Source organism: Nerophis ophidion, linkage group LG22 (assembly GCF_033978795.1).
Source record: "Nerophis ophidion isolate RoL-2023_Sa linkage group LG22, RoL_Noph_v1.0, whole genome shotgun sequence".
NCBI lineage: Eukaryota > Metazoa > Chordata > Actinopteri > Syngnathiformes > Syngnathidae > Nerophis > Nerophis ophidion.
This window is the reverse complement of record NC_084632.1, coordinates 11,257,954-11,270,648: the sequence shown is the minus strand read 5'-3', so window position 1 is coordinate 11,270,648 and position 12,695 is coordinate 11,257,954. Positions and strand designations below refer to the sequence as shown.

Below are 12,695 nucleotides of genomic sequence, written 5' to 3'. Positions count from 1 at the left end.
TCCTCGATGATGGTCGTGGTGGTGTCCCTTCTTAAAAGAAGATCTAAAAGGCGCTAAGAATTCTAATTTATTTTCACGAACGAGTCATTAAAAATGTCCAAACTAATGAAATAATCGACTATTATTGTTGCTCTACTTAAGACAGGACTTGTTTGACATATTGTGGTTGGTACAATACATTACGATTATATGTATATATATATATATATAGATATATAGATCTATCTATATATCATTATATATATATATATATATATGTATATATGTATATATGTTGTCAGCACGGTGGACAGGGTTTAGTGCATGTGCATCACAATACGAAGGTCCTGAGTTGTCCTGGGTTCAATCCCGGGCTCGGGATCTTATTTGTGGAGTTTGCATGTTCTCCCCGTGAATTTGTGGGTTCGCTCCGGGTTCCCCTCGCTTACCCCCACCTCCAAAGACATGCACCTGGGCATAGGTTGATTGGCAACACTAAATTGGCCCTAGTGTGTGAATGAGATTGTTTTCTGTCTATCTGTGTTGGCCCTGCGATAAGGTGGCGACTTGTCCAGGGAGTACTCCGCCTTCCGCCCGAATGCAGCTAAGATAGGCTCTAGCGACCCCGAACGGGACAAGCGGTAGAAAATGGATGAATGGATGGATATACAGTGGGGCAAAAAAGTATTAAACGATGACAGAGGTCTGTAATTTTCATCATGGGTACACTTCAACTGTGAAAAAAAAATCCAGGAATTCACATTGTAGGAATTTTAAAGAATTTATTTGTAAATTATAGTGGAAAATAAGTATTTGGTCAACCATTCAAAGCTCTTACTGATGGAAGGAGGTTTTGGCTCAAAATCTCACGATACATGGCCCCATTCATTCTTTCCTTAACACGGATCAATTGTCCTGTCCCCTTAGCAGAAAAACAGCCCCAAAGCATGATGTTGCCACCCCCATGCTTCACAGTAGGTATGGTGTTCTTGGGATGCAACTAAGTATTCTTCTTCCTCCAAACACAACAAGTTGAGTTTATACCAAAAAGTTCTATTTTGGTTTCATCTGACCACATGACATTCTCCCAATCCGCTGCCGTATCATCCATGTGCTCTCTGGCAAACTTCAGACGGGCCTGGACATGCACTGGCTTAAGCAAGGGTACACGTCTGGCACTGCAGGATTTGACTCCCTGTCGGCGTAGTGTGTTACTGATGGTAACCTTTGTTACTTTGGTCCCAATCCTCTGCTGTATCATCCATGTATCCATTTTGGTATGAACTCAACTTTTTTTTTTTGTCCTGTCCAGCTTCTCAGGCAAATCATATAGTTGATGTAGATGCCCATATCGGCTGTTCAGGTTTATTTTACAAAAGAGAAGTGTAGGATACTTCTCTTGTTGCCTTATTTGAATTTGACTTTATTAAATGTATTTATATTATCATTTGGTGCAGCCGGGCCGGTGCAGGAGGGGATAGAAAGAGAAAAAAAGGAAGACAGAGGGGGAAATTGTGGGGATAAGAGGGGGATTAGACAGAGAGACAAAAACGACAACAGCAAATACAACAATAACAACAACAACAATAGAACAACACCAGCACATACAATATGTACAAATATGATCGTAAAAGTGATAGCAAATAAGCAGTTAGTGAAATAAATAATATAGTAATGACAATGAGCATTTTTACACTAAAACTGGAGCAATACAAATACCAATAGAAAAAGCGCTATTGATCATGAACAAAACCAATAGTTTACTTCTATTATCAACAATAAAGTTGTTCAAATGCAACAATATGTATACATAATGATAGCTAGAAAGATAATAAAAAAATAAATAAATAAATGAAAAAAAAAAAGAAGCAATACCGAAAGATGAAAGGGAAGAGAGAGAGGCAACCTATATATTAATCTTGTAGATTGTTATAGTAACAATGGTTTAAGCTCTGTCAATATGCCTTGTGTTACCCAGTTTACCCTAGGGCAACAACGTTGATATATGTGTGATGAAACATGATTATGTGCATGAGTGTATGTATGTATATGTACTTGTATATGAACAGAATGTGTAGCTGTATAGTCCTCTGAACAGGTTCTACCAGAAACAAGAAAAAAAACTGAAAAAAAAAACCTCACATTTAAAACAGTGCAAGCAATTTTCTTATGTGATTATTTTATGCAGTTGTGATAAATCCTTGAAAAGTACCAACAAATACTTTTTTGGAAAAGCTATTGTCTTCCTGTCTTCTTCGCTAAATTGAACATTAGACTTAGAGACTTAGACTTCCTTTTATTGTCATTCAAATTTAAACTTTGCAGTACTGATAAGAACGAAATTTTGTTGCATTAGCTCATGGTGGTGCAGGATAAAAGAGCAATAAGGTGCAGATATAAATAAATAGATTACTATACAGATAAATGTATTGCACTTTTGCTGGGTTTATGAATGTATGTTATATTGTCTTTATATTCCAGCGAGTTAATCATTTCTGGGGGGAATTGAGGGGATTATTTTAATGCGTTCATGAGTCTTAAGGCCTGAGGGAAGAAGCGGTTACAGAACCTGGAGGTTCTGCTACGGAGGCTGCGGAACCTCTTTCTAGAGTACAGCAGTGAAAACAGTCCTTGAGGGGGGGTGGGAGGATTCTCTGCAGATTTTCTGAGCCCTGGTCAGGCAGCGGCTTTTTGCGATCTCCTGAATAGGAAGAAGAGGAGTCCAGATGATCTTTTCCGCCGTCCTCACCATTGTCTGCAGAGATTTCCAGTCCAAGGCACTGCAGGTTCCAGTCCAGACAGAGATGCTGTTGGCCAGTAAGCTATCTATAGTGCCTTTGTAGAATGTGGTGAGAAAGGGGGGGAAAAGCTGTGCTCTTTTCATCCGACGCAAAAAGTGCATGTGCTGCTGAGCTCTTGTACCGGTGTCTTACTTTCACCTACTCAGAGGCGATGCAGCACCTCAGTATGTCAATGTAGCAGCAGGCTAGTTACCTCAGTGATCACGGCTCACTAAAAACTTTTGTCTGTTCTAGCGCTTATAAGAACAATATCGCAGATAGTTTAATATTCATGTCACAAGATGTAAATGGGGTACTGTTGGTGGTTTTAGGATGTATTTTAGAGGGATTTATGGGCTGAATAGTGTACTCCCATCAGCTGCATTGTTAGCCACCTCGTACTTGCCGACTGCATGACTGCCAGCTAATCGATGCTAACATGCTACGCTGATCGATGCTAACATGCTATTTACGCTAGCTGTATGTACATTTGAAACTCGATACCCACATTTAACGCGAAACAAACACTTACTAATCGACGGATTTAAGTTGGTCCAGTGTCACAAGATGCGAAAGTCCTGATCGTTTGGTCCGCACATTTTACTGGCGATGCTAATAAGGCGGCCATGCTATGGGCCACTTCATTAGGTACACCCATGCTATGGCCGAATAGCGTCAATAGCTGTAGCTATTGCTTCAATTTCTTCTTCAATTTCGTTTTCGCTATCTGCCTCCATACTCAGACCATCTGTTTCAATACATGCGTAATCTGTTGAATCGCTTAAGGCGCTGAAATCCGAGTCGGAATCCGAGCTAATGTCGCTATATCTTGCTGTGGTAACCGCTATGTTGTTTGTATTGGCAGCCCTGTATGACGTCACAGGGAAATGGACAGTCGCATCGCAAATAGCGAAAATCAAGAACTTTAAAGCTTTTTTTAGGGATATTACGGGAGGTGTAAAATTAAAAAAAAAACTTCGAAAAATAAAACAAGCCACTTGGAACTGATTTTTATTGTTTTTAACCCTTTTGAAATTGTGATAATGTTCCCCTTTAACTAATTAGAATGCATGAAAGAAGAAAAACATGTGTTTTTGTTTTACATAGGGATTGTGAATGATAGGCAAAATTCAAAAAGTACAGTTCCCCTTTAAGCAGTCTACATTCCAGCATCAAAACTTGATTTTGACCAACACACCTAAAACATACTAAACACTACAAGCAAATCACCATTTGACATTTCCAAACAAAAACCTTGAATCTAAGAACGACTGATTGAGCTTAAAGAATTCAAAATGAGCCATATGTAATATATCTGACCAAAAATGGTACTGCAATCACGGTCAAAATTCTGTAGTCCCCTACCCCTTTCCCAGACCGAGGTTGCCAGAGACGCAGCCAAATCCAGCTCGATCGACTGGGCTACTCCAAGGAATTTCAAACTTCCACTGCCTCTTACTAGATGTTGAGGCGCTGGGACCATAACAGCTGAATAGACAAGAGTTTTGTCAATAACAAATCTCTAACTATCAAATTTTACACACAAATTTGACTAATTTCAGGAAGATGTATGTCATGCCTGCGTAAAATATCACATTAATTGGCAATCATATGGTTATTGTCAGTACAATCAGAAAACAAAGACCAAAACAAACTACAACCAACGCTAGCAATGTTTATACTGGTGGAAATAAATAGAGCATGCTTAGCAGCCTAATGTACGCCCAAAACTAAAGAGGAGACATTTTACCAAGGTATGCCTATACTGTTTCAAACGTTTCAGATTGCCATATAACTTGGTACAAGTAGTCCACAATATGCAAACACGAATGAGGAATTATTTGATAATGTGATTTGACTGTTTCCATATGTTTCAAGTTACCATGACAGCCGTTCTAATGTGGCAACCCATTTCCTCAGCGTATCAGCATATTGAGAACAAAATAGGCACTGAAACTAACCATATCCACATAGGTTTTATTTGTCGGAAATATATATTTGCCCTGTTAGTTGGAATATCCATCGACATACAGGCTAACGGGCATATATTTCCCCCGTTAGCCTATATGTCGATGTGCTATTAACCGGGCGAGCATGCTAAGCATTACACTAGGAGCTAAGCACCTCAAACTAAGCATTCGTTGCACGAACATACTAGCTTTGTTAGACAACATCAAAGACTGTATTGGACAATATAGTTTACATACGAAATGTCAATTTCCATTTACTACAAGTAAAACGTAAATGCCTTACTTACCTATCAAGGAGGAAATTAGCAAGGTTGGCGTCAGATCAAAGAATCATTGCCTTCAATCGTCTCCATCTTTCAAAGGCATCCCCGATACCAATCCTTGTTTTGTTCCTGGCTTTGTCATGAATAAGTTGAGAACGACACCTTTTAGATTTACTAAGGTCTGACATGTTTAGTAACTTTACCAGTGGCAGTAGCCAGACGAAGATGGCACTATGTAACTGGCAACCTGGATGTGGCACACTCGCACACTTTGTTGTGTCCTTGGGCAAGACACTCTACCCACCTGCTCCCAGTGCCACCCACACTGCTTTAAATGTAATGTACAGCCCTTACCTCTGGGCCGATACTGAGGGCGACTGTGTTGACCAGTTTGACGCGTTCAAATGATAGAATGTTCAGTACTTTAGAAATGGATATGACAATCCGTTTATTTTATGCTATCCAAATTAAATCTAAGGTAGGCTATATATAACAAAAAGTAAGCTGACCTTGAATGGCACATTGTTACAGCATTGTCACGACACGACACGACACGATATGACACGACACGTCACGGTCGAAAACTGTTAGTCCTCCGATCGCCCTGCTCGTGCTCACACCTGAACCCAATTTAAAGAGGCTACCATGGTAACCGCACCATAGCAACAGTCCCATCCCTGTCAATACTTCCTGGTTCTTAACAGGAAATGGGCGGAGCAATCTGCCGAAAAGGGAACTGAACATGAGCTGAGGCCAGCAATCAATTAGAGAAATTAAAATAAAAACAATACAAACAAACAAGGAAATTTGGCTCCAACACTCCGGCCCCCAATTGAGAAGAGCAGGATGCCATGAACAATTCAAAATAAATAACAATGGAGCCATAAATATAAACAAATAACCAACTTTGAGTTAGGGTTTTTCAGTGCAGCTTTAATGAGAACAATTTCCTGATTCCCTTTGTCATCATTTAGTAGTTTCCTCTTGACTCATCTTCAGTAGAGTCCTTATTTTCAGGATCCAGGCAACTGACCTCTTCAACCATTTCCAATCGGAGAAGTAAGTAGCATTTAGAGCAGGGGTCGGGAACCTTTTTGGTTGAGAGAGCCAAAAATCCAAATATTTTAAAATGTATTTCTGCAAGAGCCGTATAATATTTTTTTCAACACTGAATACGACTAAACGCGTGCATTTTTAACTTAGACCAACATTTCTAGAGTATAATAGGTCTCTTATTCTTTGTAATAACATTGTTATTCTGAAGCTAACTGTGGAGGGGGCGTGGCCTGCGGGCCTGTAGCGAAGCAGGGTGATGCCAGGACCAGCCTCGAAATCAGCGACAGGTACGTAGAAGGCCCACCTGGGCCTTTTTATCTAATCACCTGTTGCTTTGTTTATAAGCAGCAGCCAGGAAGGGGGGGGGGGGGGGGGGGGGGGGGGGGGGGGCTGGAGCCAGAGTGCGAGCGAGAACGAAAGAGGAAAAAGACAATTTCTGGTAAGCAACTGAGAGACTTATTGAAAAATAAAAAAATATTGTAACACTGAAACAGGCTCTCATGTCGGTGCTTGGTGGTCTAAAGCGGTCTAAAGTCTCACCTTAAAACTCATTTGTATACTGTAGCCTTTAAATAGACTCCCTTTTTAGACCAGTTGATTTGCCGTTTCTTTTCTTTTTTCTCCTAAGTCCCACTCTCCCTTTTGGAGGGGGTCCGGTCCGATCCGGTGGCCATGTACTGCTTGCCTGTGTATCGGCTGGGGACATCTCTGCGCTGCTGATCCGCCTCCACTTGGGATGTTTTCCTGCTGGCTCCGCTGTGAACGGGACTCTCGCTGCTGTGTCGGATCCGTTTTGGACTGGACTCTCGCGACTGTGTGGATCCATTATGGATTGAACTTTCACAGTATCATGTTAGACCCGCTCGACATCCATTGCTTCCGTCCTCTCCAAGGTTCTCATAGTCATCATTATCACCGGCGTCCCACTGGGTCATCATTGTCACCGACATCCCACTGGGTGTGAGTTTTCCTTGCCCTTATGTGGGCCTACCGAGGATGCCGTAGTGGTTTGTGTTGTGGTTTGTGCAGCCCTTTGAGACACTAGTGATTTAGGGCTATATAAGTAAACATTGATTGATTGATTGATTGATAAAGAACCCCTAGGATGGCAAACCCTAAACTGACCGATAATAAATAAATCACTTCTTACCCTTATTGCAACTTCTTGAACAAGTGCGGTAGAAAAAGGATGGATGGATTCAAATGCATGAGCATGTTTTCTATTTTGAACATTATTTTTAACAGTCTCAGCTCAGATTTATCCGAGAGCCAGATGCAGTTATCAAAAGAGCCACATCTGGCTCGCAAGCCATAGGTTCCCTACCCCTGATTTAGAGTATCAATCGCTGCATTGGTGCTGAGGTCCTTTTTTACTTTGGGGTCCTCCGCTGCAATCCCATACTCCAAGATGTCAGCTGGCCACTCTTCCTCTGTTTCTTCCGGAACTCAGGGCCTTCTGTCCATCTTTTGTGAGTCAATTTAACTCCTGTTGAGGCTTTGTCTGCAGGATTTTGAGTGGGTTTAATGTATCGCCATTGTGTGACGGATGTTTGAAATCTTTTATCATCTTTCCCAAACCTAGGCAACGCCCTGATTGTTGGGCCCTTTGGAGCGACAGCGTGCCGTGCCGTGACTTGCCATTCAAGGTCAGCATACTTTTTGTTGTATATAGCGTACCTTTGATTTAGTTTGGATAGCATAAAATAAACGGATTGTCATATCCAAACACATTTCTACAGTACTGGACATTCTATCACTTGCACGCGTCAAACTGGTCAACACAGTCGCCCTCAGTATCGGCCCAGACGTAAGAGATGTACATGTAACTTAGATATTGGGTTTCACTATGAAAAATCGCTTTGAGTCACGAGAGCAGGGGTCACCAACGTGGTGCCCGCGGACACCAAGGTAGCCCATAAGGACCAGATGAGTAGCCCGCTGGCCTGTTCTAAAAATAGCTCAAATAGCACCACTTACCAGTGAGCTGCCTCTATTTTTAAAATGGTATTTATTTACTGGTCTCGCTTTGATCGTCATTTTTCATTCTAAGAGACAAAACTCAAATAGAATTTGAAAATCTTTTTTATTAGCGACCAAAAGTTGCGAACTTTATCGTCGATGTTCTCTACTAAATCCTTTCAGCAAAAATATGGCAATATTGCGAAATGATCAAGTATGACACATAGGAAGGACCTGCTATCCCCGTTTAAATAAGAAAACCTCATTTCAGTAGGCCTTTAAAATAATTAGCGCATGCTTGCCTTTACCGCATGCCTTTGGTAAGCGCCGGAGTGAGAAGAGGTTTTAAATTACTTACCGCCCCGGTGCTAATTCAAGGAAATATGGTAATCATCAAAATGATTCAAAAATGTATAAACATAAATCCATGTGAGGCTATTGAATGTTTTGTTTTTTTTACTTTTTGGATACACAATATGGGCTTCACGGTGGCAGAGGGGTTAGTGCAACTGCCTCACGATACGAAAGTCCTGCAGTCCTGGGTTCAAATCCAGGCTCGGGATCTTCCTGTGTGGAGTTTGCATGTTCTCCCCGTGAATGCGTGGGTTCCCTCCGGGTACTCCGGCTTCCTCCCACCTCCAAAGACATGCACCTGGGGATAGGTTGATTGGCAACACTAAATTGGCCCTAGTGTGTGAATGTGAGTGTGAGTGTTGTCTATCTGTGTTGGCCTGCGATGAGGTGGCGACTTGTCCAGGGTGTACCCCGCCTTCCGCCCGATTGTAGCTGAGATAGGCGCCAGCGCCCCCCGCGACCCCGAAAGGGAATAAGTGGTAGGAAATGGATGGATGGATACACAATAAAGCAAGTCAAATATCCTGATATTTGAATTGTATTATAAAGAGCCAAAAGGTTGAGCAAAGTCCAAAATACTCCTAACTCGATCGAACCCTAGGGGGTTCGGTGAGTCGGCCTCAGAGGTTCGGCAGAGGTTAAAACACACCCGACTCATCGTGTAAATACAAACTTCTCCCTATCGGAATATTAAGGATACGGCAACAGCTGACTGATTTGCAGGTGTGTAATTTGTTTTGAGTTTATGCATTGTGTTGCTTTTCTTGTTTGAACAAGGTGATTTTCATGCATGGTTCATTTTGTGCACCAGTAAAAAAAACATGGTAACACTTCAGTATGGGGAACACATTCACTATTAATTAGTTGCTTATAAACATGCAAATTAGTATCATATTGGCTCTTAAAGGCCTGCTGAAATAAGATTTTCTTATTTAAAAGGGAATAGCAGGTCCATTCTATGTGTCATTCTTGATTATTTCGCGATATTGCCATATTTTTGCGGAAAGGATTTAGTAGAGAACATCAACGATAAAGTTTGAAACTTTTGGTCGCTAATAAAAAAGCCTTGCCTGTACCGGAAGTAGCAGACGATGTGCGCGTGACGTCACGGGTTGTGGAGCTCATCACATCCTCACATTGTTTATAATCATAGCCACTAGCAGCAAGAGCAATTCGGACCGAGAAAGCTAAGAGTTCCCCATTAATTTGAGCGAGGATGAAAGATTTGTGGATGAGGAAAGTTAGAGTGAAGCACTAGAAAAAAATAAAAAAAATAAAAAAGCGACGGCAGTGGGAGCGATTCAGATGTTATTAGACACATTTACTGGGATAATTCTTGAAAAAAACGTTATCTGCTTATTGTGTTACTAGTGTTTTAGTGAGATTATTAAGTCATACCTGAAAGTCGGAGGGCTGCGGTGACCGCCAGTGTGTCTGAGGGAAGCCATATGGAGGAGCCAAGAAAGTCACAGCTGCCTTTTTGACAGCTGCTACAAAAGGAAGCAAACTCCGCTCAAGCCTCCGGTAAGAGCCGACTTAATATCACAATTTTGTCATCCGCAAACTTGCTGGTTGACCTGTGGTAGAGAAACATGTTCGCTTGACCGCTCTTTTGCATATTAAAGCTTCAAAACAAACCAAAAAAAAGCCGGCTGTGTTTTGATTGCTAAAGGCTGCTGCAATCCACCGCTTTCCACCAACAGCATTCTTCTTTATAGTCTCCATTATTAATTGAACAAATTGCAAAAGATTCAGCAACGCAGATGTCCAAAATATTGTGTAATTATGCGATTAAAGCGGACGGCTTTTAGCCAGTAGTGGTGGTGGGCTAAAATGTCCGCTCCTACCAATAAAGTCACAAACACGCGTCAACATAAGCGTCATCATTCCGCAATGTTTTCAACAAGATACCTCGCGGGGAATTTAAAATTGCCATTTAGTCAACTAAACCGGCCGTATTGGCATGTGTTGCAATGTTAAGATCTCAACATCGATGTATAAACTATCAGACCACGTGGTCGGTAGTAGTGGGTTTCAGTAGGCGTTTAACTAGTCATTATTAAGTACTTATTGATACCTTATTAGGCATGGCCTTATTATAACTCAAACGCTGACCCTAACCCTAACCAAATAACTCAAAGTAAAGTCTTTATTACTTCGAATATGTTCCCCTAATGTCCAAATAACTCTAAATTAAGTCTGTGTTACTTACAAACCCTGTTTCTATATGAGTTGGGAAATTGCGTTAGATGTAAATATAAACGGAATACAATGATTTGTAAATAATTTTCAACCCATATTCAGTTGAATATGCTACAAAGACAACATATTTGATGTTAAAACTGATAAACATTTTTTTTTTTGCAAATAGTCATCAACTTTAGAATTTGATGCCAGCAACACGTGACAAAGATGTTGGAAAAGGTGGCAATAAATACTTATAAAGTTAAGGAATGCTCATCAAACACTTATTTGGAACATCCCACAGGTGTGCAGGCTAATTGGGAACAGGTGGGTGCCATGATTGGGTATAAAAGCAGCTTCCATGAAATGCTAAGTAATTCACAAACAAAGATGGAGCGAGGGTCACCAATTTGTAAGCAAATTGTCAAACAGTTTTAGAACAACATTTCTCAACGAGCTATTGCAAGGAATTTAGGGATTTTACCATCTACGGTCCGTAAAATCCTCAAAAGGTTCACAGAATCTGGGGAAATCACTGCACATAAGCGATGATATTACGGACCTTTGATCCCTCAGGCGGTACTGCATCAAAAACCGAGATCAGTATGTAAAGGATATCACCACATGGGCTCAGGAACACTTCATAAAACCACTGTCAGTAACTACAGTTGGTCGCTATATCTGTAAGTGCAAGTCAAAACTCTACTATGCGAAGAGAAAGCCATTCATCATCAACACCCAGGAACGCCGCCGGCTTCGCTGGGCCCGAGCTCATCTAAGATGGACTGATGCAAAGTGGAAAAGTGTTCTGTGGTCTGACGAGTCCACATTTCAAATTATATTTGGAAACTGTGGACGTGGTGTCCTCCGGAACAAAGAGGAAAATAACCATCCAAAATGTGTTATAGGCGCAAAGTTGAAAATCCAGCATCTGTGATGGTATGGGGGTGTATTAGTGCCCAAGGCATGGGTAACTTACACATCTGTGAAGGCACCATTAATGCTGAAAGGTCCATACAGGTTTTGGAGCAACATATGTTGTCATCCAAGCAACGTTATCATGGACACGCCTGCTTATTTCAGCAAAACAATGCCAAGCCACGTGTTACAACAGCGTGGTTTCGTAGTAAAAGAGTGTGGGTACTTTCCTGGCCCGCCTGCAGTCCAGACATGTCTCCCATCGAAAATGTGTAGCGCATTATGAAGTGTAAAATACGACAACAAGACCCCGGACTGTTGAACAACTTAAGCTGTACATCAAGCAAGAATGGTAAATAGTTCCACTTTCAAAGCTTTAACAATTAGTTTCCTCAGTTCCCAAACGTTTATTGAGTTTTGTTAAAAGGGAACATTATCACCAGACCTATGTAAGCGTCAATATGTACCTTGATGTTGCAGAAAAAAGACCATATATATTTTTAACCGATTTCCAAACTCTAAAAGGGGGAATTTTGGCAAATTAAACGCCTTTCTATTATTCGCACTCGGAGCGATGATGTCACAATGTGATGTCACATAGGTAGTCAATCTGCCATTTTCTCAAACACATTACAAACACCAAGTCAAATCAGCTCTGTTATTTTCCGTTTTTTCGACTGTATTCCGTACCTTGGAGACATCATGCCTCGTCGGTGTGTTGTCGGAGGTTGTAACAACACGATCAGGGACGGATTCAAGTTGTCTTACGTGGATTGTGCATCGATTAGCACGGCATGCTAATCGATGTTAACATGCTATTTAGGCTAGCTGTATGTACATTTGTAACTATATTTGCATCCAGCCTTTCCCTCCACCCACATTTAATCCCAAACAAACACTTACCAATCGACGGATTTAAGTTGCTCCAGTGTCACAAGATGTGAAAGTCCCGATCGTTTGGTCTGCACATTTCACCGGCGATGCTAAGGCAGACATGGCACAGAGATGTATGGATATCCTGCAGATGCATTTCCAACGATAAAGTCAACGAAATCACAAAGGTGAGTTTTGTTGATGTTATTGACTTATGTGCTAATCAGACATATTTGGTCGCGGCATGACTGCGAGCTAATCGATGCTGACATCCTATTTAGGCTAGCTGTATGTACATTTGTAACTATATTTGCATCCAGCGTTTCCCTCCACCCACATTTACTGCCAAACAAATACTT

At 41.3% G+C, this 12,695-nt stretch overlaps 1 protein-coding gene and 1 long non-coding RNA gene across 5 annotated transcripts in view; one reads left to right on the top strand and one right to left on the bottom strand.

Moving 5' to 3' along the window:
- Positions 1-12,695, top strand: part of LOC133540574 (arf-GAP with coiled-coil, ANK repeat and PH domain-containing protein 2-like) — a 1,007,806-nt gene that overhangs the window by 607,593 nt on the left and 387,518 nt on the right. The gene's annotated exons all lie outside the window — the stretch shown is intronic.
- The window catches only part of LOC133540566 (uncharacterized), a 47,266-nt gene that overhangs the window by 32,872 nt on the left and 1,699 nt on the right, over positions 1-12,695 (bottom strand). The window contains exons 2-3 of one of the 4 annotated variants that reach the window (XR_009803664.1): positions 12,367-12,481; positions 9,760-9,938 (exon numbers count right to left, since the gene is read on the bottom strand). This is a non-coding gene — a long non-coding RNA (uncharacterized LOC133540566). The remainder of the gene's footprint in view (positions 1-9,759; positions 9,939-12,366; positions 12,482-12,695) is intronic. The other 3 variants (XR_009803662.1, XR_009803663.1, XR_009803665.1) reach the window with 3 other exon arrangements.